We start from the raw sequence: 20,346 nt of genomic DNA on the forward strand, positions 1-20,346 counted from the left end.
GACCCTGCCCTCACAAAGCTTATAATCTAATAGGAGAGCAAGTAACATAAAAGTAAGCACACAGACAAAATAAATAGAATGTGTTGATTGCTATGAAGGAAACAAATATCTAGCCCATCTATCGAATACAAGCTTGGCATGAATCCTCATACTATCGCCGCAAATACAAGTGAGGAAACTAAGCCCTAAAAAAAGGTCAGGTAACTTGCCAAAGTCTCACCACTAGTCAGAGGTAGAGCAGGGATCTGAACATGCTTTTGTTCACTCCCCATGCCCTTTTCCTCCTGAAGCCAAAGTACATGCATCCCAGTCACAGGGCCTTCCTCCAAAGGCAGACAACACCGAATCTGGGAGTGAAAACTCCCTTCTTCTTCTCATGTGTTATGCTGGATGCCGCTCGAGTCTTCTCTTCCTTAATTAGCAAGGGAAATGGGCTTGCGGATGGCATAACCTAAGGAAGGAAATCACCTCTGTCTTCACGGTTTGAGAATTCACCTGCCTTGCAGGTAATCACAGGACATTCTCCAAACTCCTGCTCCGAATAAGCCTATTCTAGGCGGGATAATCATAGTAGAGTGAAGGAGCATTAGGAGGCCATTCAACATGTACTGAGTGCCTAGACGGTGTCAGGGACTCCAAGGGTACTTTTCAGTACTCTCTCCGTCCTTAGGGAGCCCACAGTCTGGAGAGGGAAATGTGAAAACCAATGATGATAGCACGGCATGGTAATTGCTACATTACAGGCAAGCAAAAGGCACTTTGGGGGTGTGAGAAGGAAGCCCATGACCACCTGTGGGAGGAAAAGAACAGCCTGCAGAGAAGATGAAGGGTTGAGCTCAATGGGAAAGGATGAGGGGTTCACCTCCTCCGTGGCACACATGAAGGGGAAAGGGGCTGCATGGAGAGAGAGCGGCAAAGGCTGGGAGTTGACCGAGGGCCCGTTGCGCCAGGGGACCACTCTGACCCCATCCAGTACACAGGGGGTGTGTGCCAGCGTGTACACAGTCACGTGAGAGAGGGTGGGTGAGGGAGACGGTGTGGGAAGACCCCTTCCCAGAGGCCCACCTCCGGAGCGAACGCTATTACTATTGCATTCTTCTTCCCGTCCCCTCCACCTCCGCCACTTCTCTCCTTTCTGGGTGGAAAACTAGCCCTTAGAATATGTTGCCATCTTCCAACTCTCTTGCTTATAGTGTGAACTTTATACATAAAGTGTTCCTTCATGATGTCCGAAGCCAAGCTTCTGAAACTCAAAAATAACAAACCAGAACAAAACCAAATCTTTTTCTGCTACAGGCACTGAAAGCCTAGCACTTGTACATCCAAAGCATCTTGGCCTATCGATTTTACTGCCTTTTCTATGAGTTTAAAAATGTGTTAAGACAAACTGGCCTCTTTGTTCTGTCTCTGTGCTTTCACATCTTCCCTTCCAGGCGGCAAATAATTGCCACTCCCAGCCCCCTGCCTGAAGGCGTTTGCCTCCACAAGGTGGAGGAAGTCACTGGAGAGGAAGGAAAAGTCTCTCTTAGCAGGTAGCCTCTGGAGCCAGATTACCTGCTCTCAAATTTTACACTGCTACTTATAAGTGGTGTGATGTTAGATGACCTCTCTGTGCCTCAGTTTCTATGTATGTAAAATGGGGATAATAACTGTACCTACTTCAGAAAGGTTTTGTGTGGGTTAAAAGAGATAAAATATTTTCCTTCTGCTCCCTGCTTCCCTAATGCCTTTCCTAACTCCCAAGGGCATTTAAGAAACACCAAACTGAGGGTGATAGAAATCCTAGCTTATAACCAATTTCCACCTGCCCAACCATACATCCCCCCAGCTCTGCAGCCATCTCTGCCCGTCTGCCATGCTTAAATCCTCTAGAAGTAGAAGTTCTCCAACTTAAAAACTATGAACCATTTCAGCAAGACAAAAGGGGGAAAAAAAGATAAATTAATTTCCTACGCCAAACCTTTTCACTTGTGCTTCCAAAAATCAAGCTTCACCAGAATAAATGCAAAATCTTATGTTACTTTGGGTGAAAATAAAGAGATAAAATACATATTAAAATACACATATATACATACACAGGCACACATATATATACACATATATACACATATACATGTATATACACATGTATGTACATACATACACATATACACATATATACACATATATACATGTGTCTGTGTGTGTGTGTGTATATAATACTTAAAGGATCTTAAAGGATTGCCTGACACATATCTCTCACTCAAAGCTAGTAGGATTGCAAAATGAAATTCTGCCACGATAATGAAGCAGAGATAGGGTGGGATAGTGTGTGTTTAAAAGGGACGTTGTTACGAAGAGTGACCCCATGAAGCCCCGGGAAATGAGAGACCCGATTTTAGGGACCCTGGAGGGAGCTCTGGGAATGTCGGGTTTCAGAAAAGGTATGAAATCTTCCACAAAGTGGCGGGAGGAGCAAACAGTCCAGGAAGAGCCTGGGATCAGGGGGCACTTGGCTTACGGTGCAAAAGGAGTTCTGAAGGAAAACCGTCAGAAGAGAGGGTGAAAATAAGGATGAGGGAGGAGGAAGGCAGTCCATAGAAATGGGGAGGAAATAGGGAATGAAGTGGCCTCAGGTTCCAAGAAGGCCATGTGGGAAGCAACTCAGGCTACCCAGACATGTGCAGCTGCCGAGCTGGCTACAGCCCTGGGCTTGCCCTTGGGTGGAATCCTGCCCCAGGATTCTCACAGCCTTTGCACCTCAGGGCGAGGGAGCAGGCACCCAGACAGGGAGTGAGATGGCCCATACCTCAAAGTAGCTCAGGCTCTTGTTCTACCTTCCCCCCAGAATGGGAATGTCCTTAATTAGCCCAGGAAGGCTGAGAAGAGTGGAGGGCCCTCGGAGGGCTTCCTGTGGCTTAGCTGGGAGGAACCTCTGAAGGCTCAGGGAGCTGGGCAGATGCAGGCTGTGGACATTTCAGTCTGATGCAGGAGAGAGGGTGGAGGCGGGATGGGGGCACAGGGCTTATTCAAGAGGACCAAAGTTGTTTGTGTCTTGTGAGGAGTCAAAATTGCCCCTGTGTCTCCAAGCTGTTCTTTCCCTCTGCCCAGGCTCTTTCTCTGCATCCTGAAAAGCAAAGCACTGGGGCTGCTTTGTTGACATAAAACCACTTGGCACTGAGGTCCCTTTGTCATTCAAACGTGTGTGGAACATTCCTACCTTCTATCTGTTTCCTCTCATCTCTCAAAAGTGAACTGAGTGCTTGAGATGCTTCAGAGCTCCATCCGCTCCACCCCATCCCCATCCCCCAAGCTTTGAACTGCTCCCAAGAGCAGGCAGGAACATCTTTCTCGAAGCTCCAGAACACAGTTAAAGGACTGTAGTTACTGGGCAAGTGCAGAATCAAGAAAAAAGCTACTTAAAAGCAGGAGGATCTTGGGAAGACGGTTGCTGCAAAGGAGAGGCTAGGCCTCCCTATAATTGTGCCTAAGAGCCTCCTCCCTAATGCCTCTTTGTTGCTCAGATGTGGCCCTCTCTCTCTAGCTAAGCCAACTTGAAAGGTGAAATCACTGCCCTCCCCCCTACGTGGGATCAGACACCCAGGGGAGTGAATCTCCCTGGCAACGTGGAATATGACTCCCGGGGAAGGAATGTAGACCCTGGCATCGTGGGATGGAGAACATCTTCTTGACCAAAAGGGGGATAGTGAAAGGAAATGAAATAAGCTTCAGTGGCAGAGAGATTCCAAAAGGAGCCTGAGAGGTCACTCTGGTGGGCACTCTTACGCACACTTTAGACAACCCTTTTTAGGTTCTAAAGAATTGGGGTAGCTGGTGGTGGATACCTGAAACTATCAAACTACAACCCAGAACCCATGAATCTTGAAGACAGTTGTATAAAAATGTAGCTTATGAGGGGTGACCATAGGATTGGGAAAGCCATAAGGACCACACTCCACTTTATCTAGTTTATGGATGGATGAGTAGAAAAATAGGGGAAGGAAACAAACAGACAAACAGACAAAGGTACCCAGTGTTCTTTTTTACTTCAATTGCTCTTTTTCACTTTAATTATTATTCTTGTTATTTTTGTGTGTGTGCTAATGAAGGTGTCAGGGATTGATTTTGGTGATGAATGTACAACTATGTAATGGTACTGTGAACAATCGAATGTACGATTTGTTTTGTATGACTGCGTGGTATGTGAATATATCTCAATAAAATGAAGATTTAAAAAAAAAAAAAAGCAGGAGGATCTCGTGGAGCCCTGACTGGCCCCTTGCCCATCCCTCACCAGCTCCCAGTACAGAACCCTGGTGCTGGTCCCAGAGGGAGCAGAGTAACCCTCGTGCACACACTGGGAGCACAAGTATGTCTGGTCCAATCTGCCTGGTGATGGCCTGAGGGACTGACCATCCCAGAACCTGTCCTGTGTAGAAGGCAGTCCACAGAGCTCTCCTACAGAACACTGTGGGAGAGCAGTCAGGTCTGCCTGGGGCAAGGGATTGCTGGCTGTAGAACCAATAGTGCAGTGCCGAGAACTGTGAGGAAACTGTTTGCTCCTGAAGAGGGGACATTCAGAACCTTGTGGATGAGGGAATTCCTAAGGCTGCACACTCATGTCCCAGACAAAACACGTGTTCAGAAAGAATCTGGGAGGCTCCTACATTTTGGCCTTGAGCTATTCTCTAAACTCATTGTATGGATAAGCCCTGAAAGAGAGCATGTGCCAAGTCAATCTGCAAAGCCTGGGAAAGGTATTTTTTTCACTCCTCCTCCTTCTCCTCCTCCTTCTCCTTTGTTAGTTCCAGGCATCCATGGAAAGCTCTATCCTAACAGTAGTCAAGTACAATCTTAAGGAACAGATGACTCAGAGGCTTCATTCCAGCAATAACACATTAAAATATCAAAATGTCCAGGCTTTAGGTGGCCGCCACCCACTATGTCTCCCTGCACCTCCTGTGCAGGTCCCCAGCAGATGTAGCTGCCATCCCTGAGCCTGGGCAGTGATGCCAGCCACAAATCTGGACCTTTGACATTTAGGAAAACTGTGTATGACTCTACTGAGATCAAGTTTTCTGTTAAGTCTTTCCATTGTTCCGGACCTGTGAAGCTTCCCACAGAGGGGCATTTGAAGTTTCGTACCTGTCACAATGAACATTCTGAGCTGGAAGATCTGCCACAAAAGCACGAGCTCGGTGTTGATGAAGACTTTTATGGTCATTATTTCGAGAACACTGAGTGTCGGACAACAAAAATTGAAAACCTAAATTGCAACAGTGATATACAAGTGTTTTCCTCAGTGAACCCTAGACTCATTTATCCAACTACCTACTTGGCATCTTCCATTAAGTGTCTAACAGGAATGTGAAAACCAACTTATCTAGAACAGAGTTCCTGATCTTTTCCTACAAACCTGTTTCAGGATAAAAGAACAAATATCAAATATCACAAATGTTTCAACCAGGACAGCTCAATGGATGTTGTACCAGAATGCAGAGGGTTGGGTTTCATATCTTGATTGTTTCTATTAAAACAGGAAAAAAAAAAAAAAAAAAAAAAAAAACAGATGCAAGCTGGAATTTGAATGTTTCTCTTTCTATAGGGCCTCATGGGTATACCTCTATATCAAGTTGGCATCTAATGATTTTTTACATGGTGATGTATATTTATATTTTATATGGCATGCTCTGGCTGGCTAATGTGGTCTGCCTGTTATGGGAAAGATAAATTAAGAATCCAGTTCTGGGTTGCAGCTGTCATTTTCTTGGGAATGCTTGACAAGGCAGGGTTCTATACTGAATACCAAAATATCAACAGCCCTGGACTGTCAACCCGAGATTTACTAATGTTTGCGGAGTTGGCATCTGTGATGAAGGGGACATTGGCTCGCCTCCTTTTGATTACTGTGAGCTTGGGCTACATATTGTGAAGGCTCATTTAGGAACAGTCGTGAATTTTAGGAACATTCGTGCATTTTAGGAACAGTCATGTACTGGGTGATTGGACTGGGGGCTCTTCACTATCTTTGCAGCTGTCCTGAGAGTCACTGGGGGTGCTAACCATTTAGCTGTTGGTCTGGGTGACACTGTTATAGCAGTTATTGACTCCATTTTTGTACGGTTCATTTTTGTAAGTTTGGCACAATCTATGAAGACACTGAGGCTAAGAAAGAACACAGTAAAATTTTCTTGATACAGGCACTTTACAAATACTCTGATCTTTGCCCTACTGGCCTCTATTGTATTTATGGTACGGACAACTAAGACATTTAGAATTGCAAAGTGCCAAGTGGATTGGATGGAATGCTGAGTTTATGATGCACATTGGAGCTTCCTTTTTTCACTTATCTTTATTGTAATAATGTTTCTGTGGAGACCATCAGCAAATAATCAGAGATATGCCTTCATGCCCTTAATAGACGATCCTGATGATGAAATTGAAGAATTCAGGGTAACATCTGAAAACATAACTGGAGGAGTAAATTAAGAGTCAAAAATGGTTTCTAATGGAACAACTAAACCTGCTACTTCTGATACTTTTGATGAAAATTTGAAGTGGGTGGGAGAAAATATTCCCTCTTCATTCACAGATGTAGCTCTTCCCATGTTAGTAGACTCAGATGAGGAAATCATGACCAGTTCTGAAATGGCAGAAAAAGCGTTCTCTTCAGAAAAGATCATGTGATTGGAACCCATATAAATGAAACCTAGTTAATGGTGAAGGACCAGCCTTCCCCAAGACTAAAGATAGCTTTGTTTTGATGTAGCTTAACGAGTTGTTATTGTGGAATCTTGCAAATCCATGTATTAAAATGAAGAATTCTGGTGGTGGGAGGGTTCTGCAGCCCTTTCTAAGCTGACTCTTGAATGTCCATTTAATGTCCCTCAAATTGCCTGGATTTGAGAATAATCTGAGAAAAGTATTAAGATAAAGACATATGCACAAATGCCCTTAGTTGATCCATGTCAGGAATGTAGTCATGGGTTCTTTTTTTTTCCTCTGCAAAATACAATTCCAGATTTTACAAAAAAAATTTTAACAAACACTTCTTTTCTTCCTCTCACTTTGAGACAAATAATGTGATTCTTCTGAGTTGCAGTATAATAGAGTTCCCATCTCTTGGATGCAATAAATTTCTTTGACTTTTAGAGTGAAGTGATTTGATATTACATAAAACTTAATGTCATAATGTAAACATGTTTATATGTACAGTATTTTCCCCTCTGCACAAATTCCTTGTTTGTTAACATTTCTGTTCACATCAAATCGTGGAGAGTTAGGGCTTCTCTGACTGTGCACTGTGTCCCAGGCATGGAGAGAGGGGAGGGCTTGAGGCTTAGTTCCAGAGGTTTGACGGCTGCCACGCCCCACTCAGGTTGTGTTTGCACATGCTGCTGCTGAATCTGCCCAGGCCAGGTGGCAAACATCTGGCCACATCGCTCCCCAGAACACTTCCTCCCCAGCAGGACAGAAGAGTTCATTACCAGGAAATTTTGCAGAAACTACAACCTTAACTTTTACGTAATCTTGGCATATTCTGTTTCATCATAATTGCGTGGATCACTGTTAATCTTGTAATTAGTTTCTTAACCTTCAACCATGTTTTATACCTTATTTTGTTCCATTATGCACACACACATATATATATGATGTGTGATTTGAAATTTTTGTATTAATACCTTTCAAATGCAGAATATTCTAACCTTGAAAGTCAAAAGTAGTCTGATAAAAATGTGAATATTTTGTTGCTTTCATGACCAAAGATATGGTGCTAGAGTTAAGAATTAGAATAGGAATTGAAGTCAGAATCGTGTTTGTCTTTGTTTGAAAGAGTCCTAACCTGGTGAATTGAGAAGTGACTTCAGAGAAGTTTGAGAAAGCATTAAAATCTTAACTCTTAACTAGTACAAACACTTTAAATATAACCTTTAATTTTTCTCACTGTGAAGCCATAAAACATCACATCGTTTTCCTTCAAAAACCTGAATTTTTATTCACTCACTCAGAGGGGTTAGTAAAGATTTATTTCTAGTAATAATGTCTCTTGAAGGATATTTTCAATAGTGAACTGTTGGAACGTAAACAGTGTTGGCAAACAGTACTGAAAAAGGCTTGATTTTCAAGATGCCATTGTTTCGGGGAACCCATACTAGGAAAAGAATGTCTAGTTTAAAGTTACAGATTTCATTCCTTATTTCAATTTCTGCCATAATAATGGCCTCCCAACCAGGTAGGGGCCCAGCAGTTATGCCCATTCTCGGTTTGGTGTATTCTATGCTCAGCGTGGTTGTTTTAGAACTAGAGGTGACCGCTATCTTTTCATTTTTAACATGTTTATCTAATATCCCCCAAGCTTTGTGGCCAATTCATCGTGTGGCTGCAGTTAAATTCTGAAACACAGGATCCTGGGCTTCCAGGCAGTAGGAGCTGCAAATTTAATGGGGTGAGAGTTGATGGCAAGTGCAGTAATAAGCGAAATGGACTCTGATGTGATCTAAGTAATATTTATAGAAATTCTTCCTTCTGCAGACTGAAAGAGAAATGATGCTATCTTTGCAGCTCAGCTACAAGCTGAAATGCAAACTTTTCTCCATCCCAAAATAGCAGGATTCCCTCCTAATAGCCACATCAGAAATTTTCTAGTTTTCAAAGCTCATGTGATGTGTCTGTCACTTTTGGTGGTAATTTTATCATCTGCTTATGTCTGATGACCTTGGGAATTGAACCCTCCTATGGAGGGCCTTCCTAGCCCCTCATATAAATGGGTAAGGAGGTGCTGCCTTCAGGCCACAGTTAGTTCTTATGAAAGGGAGGACTGAAACATCCGGGGCCACCACACAGCACACTGTCCTTGCTCCTGCACACTGTTTCCAGAACTTAGTCACCAAGGCCCTAGAGGCTCCCAGATAGATTTATTCTTGGGGTGCCATCAGGTGGTCTTCCTAGTATTGAAGGGATCTGTGGATTAGGGTCCAGCTTGATGTGTTTTAGGGCAAAGTGTTAAGTGTCTTGTTATGACACTAATGTTAGTGTATTTGATGTGTGAAATTTGCTTAAAAGGGAGTTTTCATGATTTGAATTAAATTAGTATTTAAATACATCCTTTACAGGCATTTAGTTTAGTTTATTTCAAAAACAAGGGAATGTTCATGGAGGCAGTAATCATGATTTGCAAAGGGTGCAGATGACCTAAGGGTACATTGACCGAAGAATGGAATGGTGTACTGTGGTGTACACATACAGTGGAACATTGAGCAACTACAAGAAGGAGTGAAGCTGTGAGACACACAATGAGGTGAATGGATCCTGTACACAGTATCTGAGTGAAGTACACCAGAAATAAAGGCAAACACTTTAATGCCTCACCAATATGGACTAACTACAATGTGTAAACTCAGAATTGAATCTTAGAACATAGCCTAACGTGGGCATAATAATTGTAATATTCCCTAGATTGTAAGCTCTTACAGCAGTAAACTCTATCCCTGAATTGTAATGCCTGTCTCTAAACTTTGAGATGCTAATCCCCTAGCGTATAACCTGATTGCTCTCTGGAACAATACATATCTCTGAGACACCTGAAACTCAGAGCTAGAGCTTGGCAGATATAAATGTCAGTATTCATGCATACAGCCACTGTTAAAAAAAAAAAAAGCTGAAAAAGAGCCCAGACTTCAATTAGTGATATGAACGAAGCAGGTCTGGTCAAGCCCAGGGCAAGCTAGGCCAAAGGGTAAAGGTTGAAACTGATTGTGTTTTAAAACTTCAACTTCCATATGAGACCAAGGGAAGAGATATCTATTTGGTACAGGATCTAAATTTTCTAAACGGTACAACTCTACAGTCGATTTGTTCAAACACCACATTGCATGGAACTTTGAATAGGAAGGGAGATATGGTAGGTTAGTATAGGCTGGAGTGAAATAGTGACACATTCCAGAGTAATTTGGGCAGATAATAAAAAATATATTTACAGCCTCCCCCTCCCCAGTCCCGAGGATCCGGGGGAAGGTGCGGATGTGTTGGACATCCTCACCTGGACTGGTGTTGATGTTGTCACAAACATTGGGACTGGCGGTTTGATGTGCTCAGCCCTCGATCATGGGACTTGCCCTTAGGAAGCTCATTACTGCAAAGGAGAGTCTAAAGTTGTATGTAATGGTGCCTAAGAGTCTCCCCCTGAGTACCTCTTTGTTGCTCAGATGTGGCCCTCTCTCTCTCTAACTGAGCCATCTCGACAGGTGAACTCACTGCCCTCCCCTCTACGTGGGACCCGACTCCCAGGGTTGTAAATCTCCCTGGCAACGCAGGATATGACTCCCGGGGATGAATCTGGACCCAGCATCATGGGATTGAGAACATCTTCTTGACCAAAAGGGGGATGCAAAATGAGATTGTCTTAGTTTGCTAATGCTGCAGAATGCAAAACACCAGAGATGGACTGGCTTTTATAAAAAGGGGGTTTATTTGGCTATACAGTTACAGTCTTAAGGCCATAAAGTGTCCAAGGTAAAACATCAGTAATCAAGTACCTTCACTGGAGGATGGCCGATGGCATCCGGAAAACCTCTGTTAGCTGGGAAGGCATGTGGCTGGCGTCTGCTCCAAAGTTCTGGTTTCAAAATGGCTTTCTCCCAGGACGTTCCTCTCTAGCAAGCTTGCTCTTCTTCAAAACGTCACTCACAGCTGCACTCCTTCCAGTCTCTTTTTGTCAGCATGTTTTATATGGCTCCACTGATCAAGGCCCACCCTGAATGGGTGGGGTCATGCCTCCATGGGAGTATCCCACCAAAGTCACCACCCACAGCTGGGTGGGGCACATTCCAAGCAAATCTAACCAGCACCATAATGTCTGTCCCACAAGACCACAAAGATAATGGCATTTGGGGGACACAATACATTCAAACCGGCACAGAGATGAAATAGTTTCAGTGGCTGAGAGATTTCAAATGAAGTCGAGAGGTCACTCTGGTGGACATTCTAATGCACCATATAGATAACACGTCTTAGGTTTTAATGTATTGGAATAGCTAGAAGTAAATACCTGAAACTACCAAACTCCAACCCAGCAGTCTGGTCTCCTGAAGACAATTATATAATAATGTAGATTACAAGGGGTGGCAGTGTGATTGTGAAGACCTTGTGGATCACACCCCCTTTATGTAGTGTATGGATGAGTAGAAAAATGGGGATAAAAACTAAAGGACAGATGGGGTGGGATGGGGGGATGATTTGGGTGTTCTTTTTTCACTTTTATTTTTTATTCTTGTTCGGGTTCTTTCTGATGTAAGGAAAATGTTCAGAGATAGATTGTGGTGATGAACGCATAACTATGTTATCATACTGTGGATAGTGGATTGTATACCATGGATGATTGTATGGTGTGTGAATGTATTTCAATAAAACTGAATTTAATTTAAAACAAAAAAAAGAAAAAAAAACAAGGGGAAATAGGTGAATACGTGAATTTTTTAAGCCTGAGGGATGCTAGGATGTTCCCGTACTTTTCCTGTAAAAAAAAAAGAATTTTTAAAATCTTTCATATCCTGTAGAGAACACCAATTTTCTCCCACAATACTGTGCATTATGTTTGTACTACTATAATGTCAAGACTGAAAGTATAAAAAAATGTACATATAAGGTTGATTTTTATATCTTTTTTCTTAAGGAATTGACTTTGTTGCACTGGGCTATACATGACAAAAGTTGAGAGACGGTATACTGGAGTTTTACGTTACTAGTTCTGGTAATTGTGTCTTTTATAATCAACAGCATGCATTATGCAATAAAAAAAAAAAAAAACAAGGCTTATACTTGTAAGAAAGTATATTTGTTGAAGTCCTAAACATATTTAATGCATATCGGTGACAAAACTAGATTTATTTTAAGGAAATGTACATTGCTGTCTTAAGAAACTTATCTAGAACTAGAAAAACATTTATTTATTTGGGGCAAAATTTAGGAGCTTAAGAAGTTGTATTTTCTAATTTAAAAAGATTAAATTACTGTATAATTTGGAATAATTTGCTTTAAGTCTAGGACATAACTATTTGAAGGATTTTGTTTGAAAAAAAATTGATGAATTTTGTACCTTAAAATTTGTTCTGACTCTTAATAAAAAGCTTTTTAAAAAAAAACTTCAGGTTTTGACAAAAGTTTAGAAAACATGCAAAGAAACAGGAAGTGATGGCCCAGGCAATGGAGAAGATTAAAGCACCAGAAACCACAATGAGGAGGAGTAGAACTGGGACATACCAGACAAAATTGTGGAAAAAAAAATGGTCCTAAGAATACTCAAAGGAAAACAGTAACAAAGAACTAAAGGAAATAAGGAAAACAATAGATGGAAAGAGGGAGGGAGGGAGGCAGAGAGAGAGAGAGAGAGAGAGAGAGAGAGAGAGAGAGAGAGAGAGAATATCAATAGAGAGATGGGAATTATGAAAAGGAACCAAACAGACCTGAAACCCACAGTTAAAAGAAATTAAAAATTCCCTAGAGGGGTTTTACCAGTTTGTATATATATTATGTCCCCCATAAAAAAGACATATTCTTTAATGCAATCTAGTGTGGGCAGATGTATTGGTGTTGATTTGATTGTAATTCTTTGATTGAGTGTTTCCATGGAGATGTGATCCACCCAACTGTAGGTGATAACTCTGATTGGATAATTTCCATGGAGGTGTGGCCCTGCCCATTCAGCATGGGCCTTGATTAGTTTACTAGAGCCCTATATAAGCTCAGACACAAGGAGTGAGCTTGCTACAGCCAAGAGGGACACTTTGAAGAATGCACAGGAACTGAGAGAGGAGCTGCAGCTTACAGAGACATTTTGGAGATGGCCTTTGAAAACAGACTTTTGCTCCAGAGCAGCTAAGAGAGGACAAATGCTCCAAGAGCAACTGAGAGTGACATTTTGAAGAGGAGCTACAGCCTACAGAGGAACGGCCTAGGAGAAAGCCATTTTGAAACCAGAACTTGGAGCAGATGCCAGCCATGTGCCTTCCCAGCTAACAGAGGTTTCCCAGATGCCATTGGCCATGCTCCAGTGAAGGTACCTGATTGCTGATGTGTTATCTTGGACACTTTACAGCTTTAAGACTGTAACTGTGTAACCAAATAAACCCCCTTTCATAAAAGCCAATCTGTTTCTGGTGTTTTGCATTCTGGCAGCATCAGCAAACTGGAACAGGGATTCAGCAGCTGATTGGACCTGGCAGAAGGAAGAATCAGTAACCTTGAAGATAAGAATTGAAATCATTCAGTCTGAGGAGCAGAAAGAAGAAAGAATGAGAAAAAAAAAGTGAACTAAGCCTGAGAAACCTATGGGACATGATCTAGTACACCAATATACACATTGTGGGAGTCTCAGAAGGTTAAGGCAGAAAGAAAGAAGCACAGAGAATATTCAAAGAAATAATGGCTGCAAACTTTCCAAATTTAACACAAGACATCCTCAACAAACTCCAAACGGGATAAACCCAAACAGATCCACATCACAGCACACTATAATCAAACTGTTGAATGCCAAAGATACAGAATTCTGAAAGCCACAATGGAAGCAACATATCACATACAAGGGAGCCTCACTAAGATTACATCCCCATTTCTCATTGGAAACCATGGAAGAAAGAAGACATGGGATGACATATTTAAAGCACTGAAAGCAAAAATTGCGAACCAAAAATTCTATATCTGGCAAAATTTTCTTTCAATAATGAGGGAGAGAGGTGGGGCAAGATGGCGGATGGGTGAGCTGTATGTTTTAGTTACTCCTCCAGGAAAGTAGGTAGAAAGCCAGGAACTGCATGGACTAGACACCACAGAGCAATTTGACTTTGGGCATACGTCATACAACACTCATGAACACATGGAACTGCTGAGATCAGTGAAATCTGTAAGTTTTTGTGGCCATGGGACCCGCGCCCCTCCCTGCCAGGCTCAGTCCCATGGGAGGAGGGGCCGTCAGCGCTGGGAAGGAGAAGGGAGAACTGCAGTGGCAGCTCTTATCGGAAACTCATTCTACTGATCCAAACTCCAACCATAGATAGATTGAGACCAGACACCAGAGAATCTGAGAGCAGCCAGCCCAGCAGAGAGGAGACAGGCATAGCAAAAAACAGCAAGAAAAACTCCAAAATAAAAGCGGAGGCTTTTTGGAGTTCTGGTGAACATAGAAAGGGGAAGGGCAGAGCTCAGGCCCTGAGGCTCATATGCAAATCCCGAAGAAAAACTGATCTCTCTGCCCCCTGGATCATTCCTTAATGGCCCTAATTGCTTTGTCTCTTAGCATTTCAATAATCCATTAGATCTGTGAGGAGGGCTTTTTTTTTTTTTCTGTTTCTAAAACAATTACTTTAAGAAGCCCAATACAGAAAGCCTCAAAGACTTGCAATTTGGGCAGGTCAAGACAAGAGCAGAACTAAGAGAGCTCTGAGACAAAAGGCAATAATCCAGTGGCTGAGAAAATTCACTAAACACCACAACTTCCCAAGAAAAGGGGTGTCCGCTCACAGCCATCATCCTGGTAGACAGGAAACACTCCTGCCCTTCGCCAGCCCCATAGCCCAGAGCTGCCCCAGACAACCCAGTGTGACGGAAGTGCTTCAAATAACACGCACACACCACAAAACTGGGCATGGACATTAGCCTTCCCTGCACCCTCAGCTGGTTGTCTCAGAGTTGGGAAGGTGGAGCAGTGTGAATTAACAAAGCCCCATTCAGCCGTCATTTCAGCAGACTGGAAGCCTCTCTACACAGCCCAGCAGCCCAGAACCACCCTGGGGGGACGGCACTCACCTGTGACATAGCACAGTCATCCCTCAACAGAGGACCAGGGGGTGCACGGCCTGGAAGAAAGACCCACTAGCAAGTCTCAGGAGCCATACGCTGATACCAAGGACTTGTGGGTCAGTGGCAGAGACAAACTGTGGCAGGACTGAACTGAAGGATTAGACTATTGCAGCAGCTTTAAAACTCCAGGAACACCAGGGAGATTTGATTGTTAGAGCCACCCCCCGCTCCCTGACCGCCCAGACACACGCCCCATATACAGGGCGGGCAACACCAACTACACACGCAAGCTTGGTACACTAATTGGACCCCACAAGACTCACTCCCACACTCACCACAAAGGCAAAGCAGGGGAGAACTGTCTTGTGGAGAACAGGTGGCTCGTGGACACCACCTGCTGGTTAGTCAGAGAAAGTGTACTCCACGAAGCTGTAGATCTGATAAATTAGAGATAAGGACTTCAATTGGTCTACAAATCCTAAAAGAACCCTATCAAGTTAAGCAAATGCCAAGAGGCCAAAAACAACAGAAAATTCTAAAGCATTTGAAGAAACCAGACGATATGGATAACCCAAGCCCAAGCACCCAAATCAAAACATAGGAAGAGACACAGCACCTAGAGCAACTAATCAAAGAACTAATGATGAACAATGAGACCATAGTACGGGATACACAGGATATCAAGAAGACCCTAGAAGAGCATAAAGAACACATTGCAAGACTAAATAAAAAAATGGATGATCTTATGGAAATTAAAGAAACTGTTGACCAAATTAAAAAGATTCTGGATACTCATAGTACAAGACTAGAGGAAGTTGAACAACGAATCAGTGACCTGGAAGATGACAGAATGCAAAATGAAAGCATAAAAGAAAGAATGGGGAAAAAAATTGAAAAAATCGAAATAGACCTCAGGGATATGATAGATAATATAAAACGTCCGAATATAAGACTCATTGGTGTCCCTGAAGGGGAAGAAAAGGGTAAAGGTCTAGGAAGAGTATTCAAAGAAATTGTTGGGGAAAACTTCCCAAATCTTCTAAACAACATAAATACACAAATCATAAATGCCCAGCGAACTCCAAATAGAATAAATCCAAATAAACCCACTCCAAGACATATTCTGATCACACTGTCAAACACGGAAGAGAAGGAGCAAGTTCTGAAAGCAGCAAGAGAAAAGCAATTCACCACATACAAAGGAAACAGCATAAGACTAAGTAGTGACTACTCAGCAGCCACCATGGAGGCAAGAAGGCAGTGGCACGATATATTTAAAATTCTGAGTGAGAAAAATTTCCAACCAAGAATACTTTATCCAGCAAAGCTCTCCTTCAAATTTGAGGGAGAGCTTAAATTTTTCACAGACAAACAAATGCTGAGAGAATTTGCTAACAAGAGACCTGCCCTACTGGAGATACTAAAGGGAGCCCTACAGACAGAGAAACAGAGAAAGGACAGAGAGACTTGGAGAAAGGTTCAGTACTAAAGAGATTTGGTATGGGTACAATAAAGGATATTAATAGAGAGAGGGGAAAAATATATATGACAAACATAAACCAAAGGATAAGATGGCTGATTCAAGAAATGCCTTCATGGTTATAACGTTGAATGTAAATGGATAACTCCCCAATTAAAAGATACAGATTCACAGAATGGATTAAAAAAAAATGAACCATCAATATGTTGCATACAAGAGACTCATCTTAGACACAGGGACACAAAGAAATTGAAAGTGAAAGGATGGAAAAAAAATATTTCATGCAAGCTACAGCCAAAAGAAAGCAGGTGTAGCAATATTGATCTCAGATAAAATAGACTTTAAATGCAGGGATGTTTTGAGAGACAAAGAAGGCCACTACATACTAATAAAAGGAGCAATTCAACAAGAAGAAATAACAATCATAAATGTTTATGCACCCAATCAAGGTGCCTCAAAATACATGAGAGAAACACTGGCAAAACTAAAGGAAGCAATTGATATTTCCACAATAATTGTGGGAGACTTCAACACATCACTCTCTCCTATAGATAGATCAACCAGACAGAAGACCAATAAGGAAACTGAAAACCTAAACAATCTGATAAATGAATTAGATTTAACAGACATCTATAGAACATTACATCCCAAATCACCAGGATACACATACTTCTCTAGTGCACACAGAACTTTCTCCAGAATATATCATATGCTGGGACATAAAACAAGGCTCAATAAATTTAAAAAGATTGAAATTATTCAAAGCACATTCTCTGACCACAATGGAATACAATTAGAAGTCAATATCCATCACAGACTTAGAAAATACTCAAATACTTGGAAGTTAAACAGCACACTCCTAAATAATCAGTGGGTCAAAGAAGAAATAGCAAGAGAAATCACTAAATATATAGAGATGAATGAAAATGAGAGCACAACATACCAAAACCCATGGGATGCAGCAAAAGCAGTACTGAGGGGGAAATTTATAGCACTAAACGCATATATTAAAAAGGAAGAAAGAGCCAAAATCAAAGAAGTAGTGGATCAACTAAAGAAGCTAGAAAATGAACAGCAAACCAATCCTAAACCAAGTAGAAGAAAAGAAATAACAAGGATTAAAGCAGAAATAAATGACATAGAGAACAAAAAAAAACAATAGAGAGGATAAATATCACCAAAAGTTGGTTCTTTGAGAAGATCAACAAGATTGACAAGCCTCTAGCTAGACTGACAAAATCAAAAAGAGAGAAGACCCATATAAACAAAATAATGAATGAAAAGGGTGACATAACTGCAGATCCCGAAGAAATTAAAAAAATTATAAGACGATACTATGAACAACTGTATGGCAACAAACTGGATAATGCAGAGGAAATGGACAATTTCCTAGAAACATATGAACAACCTAGACTGACAAGAGAAGAAATAGAAGACCTCAACCAACCCATCACAAGCAAAGAGATCCAATCAGTCATCAAAAATCTTCCCACAAATAAATGCCCAGGTCCAGGTGGCTTCACAGGGGAATTCCACCAAATTTTCCGGAAAGAACTGACACCAATCTTACTTAAACTCTTTCAAAACATTGAAGAAAATGGAACACTACCTAACACATTTTATGAAGCTAACATCAATCTAATACCAAAACCAGGCAAAGATGCTACAAAAAAGGAAAACTACTGGCCAATCTCCCGAATGAATATAGATGCAAAAATCCTCAACAAAATACTTGCAAATCGAATCCAAAGACACATTAAAAAAATCATACACCATGACCAAGTGGGGTTCGTTCCAGGTATGCAAGGATGGTTCAACATAAGAAAATCAATCAACGTATTACAACACATTAACAATTCGAAAGGGAAAAATCAAATGATCATCTCAATAGATGCTGAAAAAGCATTTGACAAAATTCAACATCCCTTTTTGATAAAAACACTTCAAAAGGTAGGAATTGAAGGAAACTTCCTCAATATGATAAAGAGCATATATGAAAAACCCACAGACAGCATAGTACTCAATGGTGAGAGACTGAAAGCCTTCCCTCTAAGATCAGGAACAAGACAAGGATGCCCGCTATCACCACTGTTATTCAACATTGTGCTGGAGGTGCTAGCCAGGGCAATCCAGCAAGACAAAGAAATAAAAGGCATCCAAATTGGAAAAGAAGAAGTAAAATTGTCATTGTTTGCAGATGATATGATCTTATATCTGGAAAACCCTGAGAAATCGACGATACAGCTACTAGAGCTAATCAACAAATTTAGCAAAGTAGCGGGATACAAGATTAATGCACATAAGTCAGTAATATTTCTATATGCTAGAAATGAACAAACTGAATAGACACTCAAGAAAAAGATACCATTTTCAATAGCAACTAAAAAATCAAGTACCTAGGAATAAACTTAACCAAAGACGTAAAAGACCTATACAAAGAAAACTACATAACTCTACTAAAAGAAATAGAAGGGGACCTTAAAAGATGGAAAAATATTCCATGTTCATGGATAGGAAGGCTAAATGTCATTAAGATGTCAGTTCTACCCAAAGTCATCTACAGATTCAATGCAATCCCAATCAAAATTCCAACAACCTACTTTGCAGACTTGGAAAAGCTTGTTATCAAATTTATTTGGAAAGGGAAGATGCCTCGAATTGCTAAAGACACTCTAAAAAAGAAAAACAAAGTGGGAGGACTTACACTGCCTGACTTTGAAGCTTATTATAAAGCCACAGTTGTCAAAACAGCATGGTACTGGCACAAAGATAGACATATAGATCAATGGAATCGGATTGAGAATTCGGAGATAGACCCGAGATCCATGGCCGACTGATCTTTGATAAGGCCCCCAAAGTCACTGAACTGGGTCATAATGGTCTTTTCAACACATGGGGCTGGGAGAGTTGGATATCCATATCGAAAAGAATGAAAGAGGACCCCTACCTCACCCCCTACACAAAAATTAACTCAAAATGGACCAAAGATCTCAATATAAAAGAAAGTACCATAAAACTCCTAGAAGATAATGTAGGAAAACGTCTTCAAGACCTTGTATTAGGTGGCCACTTCCTAGACTTTACACCCAAAGCACAAGCAACAAAAGAAAAAATAGATAAATGGGAACTCCTCAAGCTTAGAAGTTTCTGCACCTCAAAGGAATTTCTCAAAAAGGTAAAGAGGCAGCCAACTCAATGGGAAAAAATTTTTGGAAACCATGTATCTGACAAAAGACTGATATCTTGCATATATAAAGAAATCCTACAACTCAATGACAATAGCACATACAGCCCAATTATAAAATGGGCAAAAGATATGAAAAGACAGTTCTCTAAAGAGGAAATACAAATGGCCAAGAAACACATGAAAAAATGTTCAGCTTCACTAGCTATTAGAGAGATGCAAATTAAGACCACAATGAGATACCATCTCACACCGATTAGAATGGCTGCCATTAAACAAACAGGAAACTACAAATGCTGGAGGGGATGTGGAGAAATTGGAACTCTTATTCATTGCTGGTGGGACTGTATAATGGTTCAGCCACTCTGGAAGTCAGTCTAGCAGTTCCTTAGAAAACGAGATATACAGTTACCATTCGATCCAGCAATTGCACTTCTCGGTATATACCCGGAAGATCGGAAAGCAGTGACACGAACAGATATCTGCACGCCAATGTTCATAGCAGCATTATTCACAATTGCCAAGAGATGGAAACAACCCAAATGTCCTTCAACAGATGAGTGGATAAATAAAATGTGGTGTATACACACGATGGAATACTACACGGCAGTAAGAAGGAACGATCTCGTGAAACATATGACAACATGGACGAACCTTGAAGACATAATGCTGAGCGAAATAAGCCAGGCACAAAAAGAGAAATATTATATGCTACCACTAATGTGAACTTTGAAAAATGTAAAACAAATGGTTTATAATGTAGAATGTAGGGGAACTAGCAATAGAGAGCAATTAAGGAAGGGGGAACAATAATCCAAGAAGAACAGATAAGCTATTGTGGGTAACTTTAACGTTCTGCGAATGCCCAGGAATGACTATGGTCTGTTAGTTTCCGATGGGTATAGTAGGA

At 41.3% G+C, this 20,346-nt stretch overlaps 1 pseudogene; it reads left to right on the forward strand.

Annotated features, from left to right (window-relative positions):
• The first annotated feature begins 722 nt into the window (after positions 1-722).
• Positions 723-6,666, forward strand: LOC119511100 (annotated as a pseudogene).
• Positions 6,667-20,346: the final 13,680 nt, after the last annotated feature.

Source organism: Choloepus didactylus, chromosome 2, assembly GCF_015220235.1.
Source record: "Choloepus didactylus isolate mChoDid1 chromosome 2, mChoDid1.pri, whole genome shotgun sequence".
NCBI classification, from domain to species: domain Eukaryota; kingdom Metazoa; phylum Chordata; class Mammalia; order Pilosa; family Megalonychidae; genus Choloepus; species Choloepus didactylus.